General features: G+C 49.5%; 1 pseudogene; it reads left to right on the top strand.

Annotated features, from left to right (window-relative positions):
• The window catches only part of LOC139392858 (dual specificity tyrosine-phosphorylation-regulated kinase 2-like), a 22,005-nt pseudogene extending 19,161 nt beyond the window's left edge, over positions 1-2,844 (top strand).
• The last annotated feature ends 2,355 nt before the right edge of the window (positions 2,845-5,199 follow it).

Raw genomic sequence — 5,199 nt, forward strand, 5'->3', positions numbered from 1 at the left:
CAGGTGTTCCTGTCAGCGGTAGTTGGATTATATCTAGAATATTCTATATCTGTATCTTTTAGAATCCAGAATTGGTTTGCTCGACTCACTAGTTCCTCAAAGTATTTGGGTGCAGGGTTCAAAGGACATATCAACTGTTTCTGTCCGTTGTTTTCAGTTGGGTCTTTTCCTGTTGATGCTGCTGCTGATTCTAATGTCTTGTTCTGTCCCTCTGATCTCTTCCAGGTTGGAGGCAATAAGCACACCATGAGTGACCACATGCACGCGGGGAACCACCAACAGATCCACGTCCAACAGCTGTTTGAGGAGAACAGCAACAAACGGACAGTGTTGACTGCCCAGCCCAATGGGTTGACCTCTGTGGGCCGGGCAGGTCTACCGCTGCCTGACCGACAGCAGCCCGACGTCACCACGGCCCAGTGTCGGCAGGGCAGCTCAGCCTCCCTCAAGTCCACCGACAGCAAGCCCCAGCCGGCCACCCTGACCCCGGAGCAGGCCATGAAGCAGTTCATGCCCAAGCTTACGGCCTTCGAGCACCACGAGATCTTCAGTTACCCAGAGGTGTATTTTGCTGGACCCAACGCCAAGAAGAGGCCGGGGGTGATCGGGGGGTCCAACAACGGAGGCTACGACGACGATCAGGGCTCCTACGTCCAGGTGCCCCACGACCACGTCTCCTACCGCTACGAGGTCCTCAAGGTGATTGGCAAGGGCAGTTTCGGTCAGGTGGTGAAGGCCTACGACCACAAGGCCCACTGCCACGTGGCGCTGAAGATGGTGAGGAATGAGAAGAGGTTCCACCGCCAGGCGGCCGAGGAGATCCGGATCCTGGAGCACCTGAGGAAGCAGGACAAAGACTCCACCATGAACGTGATCCACATGCTGGAGAACTTCACATTCCGTAACCACATCTGCATGACCTTTGAACTCCTCAGCATGAACCTCTACGAGCTCATCAAGAAGAACAAGTTCCAGGGCTTCAGCTTGCCGCTCGTCAGGAAGTTCGCCCACTCTATCCTGCAGTGTCTGGACTCGCTGCACAAGAACCGTATCATCCACTGTGACCTGAAGCCAGAGAACATTCTCCTGAAGCAGCAGGGACGCAGCGGGATCAAGGTCATCGACTTTGGCTCCAGCTGCTACGAGCACCAGCGGGTTTACACCTACATCCAGTCTCGTTTTTACAGAGCTCCCGAGGTCATCCTGGGGTCACGCTATGGGATGCCTAATTGACATGTGGAGCCTGGGCTGCATCTTAGCGGAGTTGCTCACTGGGTACCCTCTCCTGCCGGGCGAAGATGAAGGGGACCAACTGGCATGCGTCATCGAGCTGCTGGGCATGCCCTCGCAGAAACTTCTGGACTCTTCCAAGAGAGCCAAGAACTTTGTGAGCTCCAAGGGTTACCCCCGGTACTGCGCGGTGACGACCCTGCCGGACGGCTCGGTGGTGCTGAACGGGGGGCGCTCCCGCCGGGGCAAACTGAGGGGACCCCCGGGGAGCAAGGAGTGGGTGACGGCCTTGAAGGGCTGCGACGACCCCCTGTTCCTGGACTTCATCAAGCAGTGTCTGGAGTGGGACCCTGCCGTGCGCATGTCCCCCAGCCAGGCCCTCAGACACCCCTGGCTCAGGAGGCGCTTGCCCAAACCTCCCACGGGGGACAAAACAGCGGTGAAGCGTATCACAGACGGGGGCTCTGGCGCTATCACATCAATCTCCAAATTACCTCCCACCTCGGGCTCCACCTCCAAGATAAGGACTAACCTGGCACAAATGACGGACGCTAACGGGAACATCCAACAGAGGACAGTGTTGCCAAAACTAGTCAGTTGAAGAAACTGTAAACGACAGCTAGTTCGTTGTCTAATCTAGGATATCTCTTCTTACTGGTTTTGGTTTGTTTTTTTTTTAAATGGAGAGATGATTGTGTCTCCGAGAGAGAGAAAAACAACCGGGGAAGCCTGAACAGTACCAGTCACAGTACTCAACAGTGTGGTTTTTTAGACAGACGGACAGTACCAGTCACAGTACTCAACAGTGTGTTTTTTTTAGACAGAGGGGTTTATTCAGCGTTATTAATTCACCGCGTCCTTGTTTAGTAGTTCTGTAGCAGCTTTTATTTAAATATAAACAAGAGAAAAACATGAAAGTGGTCATCATGAAGGGAACAATGCTTTTAGGTGTTTAGTCTCAGGACTGTGTGCTATGATGGAGCAGGTGGCTACCGTTCACACAATCTGGCCCAAGCAGAGACTGATAACCTGGGCATGATAGTGTAGAATAACAGAATGGGTGGCTGGCCACGATGAACACATGGCGATAACTAACTCATATCTTTTAGGTGTTTAGTCTCAGGACTGTGTGCTATGATGGAGCAGGTGGCTACCGTTCACACAGTCTGGCCCAAGCAGAGACTCATAACCTGGGCATGATAGTGTAGAATAACAGAATGGGTGGCTGGCCACGAGCAACACATGTCGATAACTAACTCATATCAGACAGTCTGAAGATATTTAGGCTCTGCTTCTCTACCTTATCTGATTGATATAGTGACATTAAATAGCTGTGAGAAAGGTGTTTTTTATATAAGCTAAGATCATAGTATCTGAGATGAGGTTTTGGTCAAATAAATGCGAGGATGGAAAGTGGCTGTTTTAAGACTGTTAAGAGTTAAAGTGAGAGGTTGGACCGCGGTGTGGAAGCATTCGTTTACCTGACAGACTATGCCTGTAATTCTCTTGACATTCCTTAAACAACTGAACTAGAACGAGGGGGAAAATTAGTGCAGGTTTGTCTTGTTTTCACCTGTACCAGAAACAAGGGAGTGATACACGGAATAATGTGCTCTGTCAGAGAGGGGGGGGAGAGAATAAGGAGAGGAGAGGAGGAGAGAGAAGAGGAGGGGAGGGGATGGGAGAGAAGAGGAGGAGAGAAGAGGGGAGAGGAGGAGAGAAGAGGGAGCGGAGGGGAGGGGATGGGAGAGGGGGGGAGAGAATAAGGAGAGGAGAGGAGGAGAGAAGAGGGAGAGGAGGGGAGGGGATGGGAGAGGGGAGCGATAATAAGGAGAGGAGAGGAGGAGAGAAGAGGGAGAGGAGGGAAGGGGATGGGAGAGGGGGGCAGAGAAGGAGAGGAGAGAAGAGGGAGAGGAGGGGAGGGGATAGAGGAGAGGAGGGGAGGGGAGAGAAGGGGAGGGGAGGGGAGAAAAGAGGGGAAGATGAGAGGAGGGGAGAGGGGGGACAGAAATGGCATCTATCAAAATATGAGATGTCAACATAATAAGTTATTAGGTGCTATTCCTTGGTACGGCTGCTGTGAAATATATATCTTCACTGCAAAACAATGGTGCTTTTTATTTGACAATGGATGTAAAGAGGATTTTGGAGCAAAAATGTCTACTTTGTTTTGTTCTATCAGATTATTGGATGATTAGAAACTAAATGTGCTGAGGTGAAGTGGCTTTGTGATGATGTCCTCGTCAGAGAGGACTGTGTCTGTGTTGAAGGACTGGATATTATAATGTCCTCATCAGAGAGGTCTGTGTTGAAGGACTGGATATTATAATGTCCTCATCAGAGAGGACTGTGTCTGTGTTGAAGGACTGGATATTATAATGTCCTCATCAGAGAGGACTGTGTCTGTGTTGAAGGACTGGATATTATAATGTCCTCATCAGAGAGGACTGTGTCTTTGTTGAAGGACTGGATATTATAATGTCCTCATCAGAGAGGACTGTGTCTGTGTTGAAGGACTGTGGATATTATAATGTCCTCATCAGAGAGGACTGTGTCTGTGTTGAAGGACTGTGGATATTATAATGTCCTCATCAGAGAGGACTGTGTCTGTGTTGAAGGACTGTGGATATTATAATGTCCTCGTCAGAGAGGACTGTGTCTGTGTTGAAGGACTGTGGATATTATAATGTCCTCATCAGAGAGGACTGTGTCTGTGTTGAAGGACTGTGGATATTATAATATTATAATGTCCTCGTCAGAGAGGACTGTGTCTGTGTTGAAGGACTGTGGATATTATAATGTCCTCATCAGAGAGGACTGTGTCTGTGTTGAAGGACTGTGGATATTATAATGTCCTCGTCAGAGAGAACTGTGTCTGTGATGAAGGACTGTGGATATTACAATGTCCTCATCAGAGAGGACTGTGTCTGTGTTGAAGGACTGTGGATATTATAATGTCCTCATCAGAGAGGACTGTGTCTGTGTTGAAGGACTGTGGATATTATAATGTCCTCATCAGAGAGGACTGTGTCTGTGTTGAAGGACTGTGGATATTATAATGTCCTCATCAGAGAGGACTGTGTCTGTGAAGGACTGTGGATATTATAATGTCCTCATCAGAGAGGACTGTGTCTGTGTTGAAAGACTGATCTAGGGTCAGGCTGGGTAGGTAGGTTGGGGCTGGTAGGTCGATGAGGTGCTTACTACATGGGCATGACTGCATATACTTGAATAGAAGGTCTTCCTCAGAGCCCAGGTGGTCTCAGTAATTCTGACTAGAAGGTGATCTTCAGAGCCTGGGGTTCTCTCAGTAATTCTGAATAGAAGGTGATCTTCAGAGCCCGGGTGGTCTCAGTAATTCTGAATAGAAGGTCTTCCTCGGAGCCTGGGGTGGTCTCAGTAATTCTGACTAGAAGGTCTTCCTCGGAGCCTGGGGTTGTCTCAGTAATACTGAATAGAAGGTGTTCCTCAGAGCCTGGGGTGGTCTCAGTAATTCTGACTAGATGGTGTTCTTCAGAGCCTGGGGTTGTCTCAGTAATTCTGAATAGAAGGTCTTCCTCAGAGCCTGGCGTTGTCTCAGTAATTCTGACTAGAAGGTGATCTTCAGAGCCCGGGTGGTCTCAGTAATTCTGAATAGAAGGTCTTCCTCGGAGCCTGGGGTGGTCTCAGTAATTCTGACTAGAAGGTCTTCCTCGGAGCCTGGGGTTGTCTCAGTAATACTGAATAGAAGGTGTTCCTCAGAGCCTGGGGTGGTCTCAGTAATTCTGACTAGATGGTGTTCTTCAGAGCCTGGGGTTGTCTCAGTAATTCTGAATAGAAGGTCTTCCTCAGAGCCTGGCGTTGTCTCAGTAATTCTGACTAGAAGGTGATCTTCAGAGCCCGGGTGGTCTCAGTAATTCTGAATAGAAGGTCTTCCTCGGAGCCTGGGGTGGTCTCAGTAATTCTGACTAGAAGGTGTTCTTCAGAGCC

The sequence above is a fragment of the Oncorhynchus clarkii genome, chromosome 33, assembly GCF_045791955.1.
Source record: "Oncorhynchus clarkii lewisi isolate Uvic-CL-2024 chromosome 33, UVic_Ocla_1.0, whole genome shotgun sequence".
NCBI lineage: Eukaryota > Metazoa > Chordata > Actinopteri > Salmoniformes > Salmonidae > Oncorhynchus > Oncorhynchus clarkii.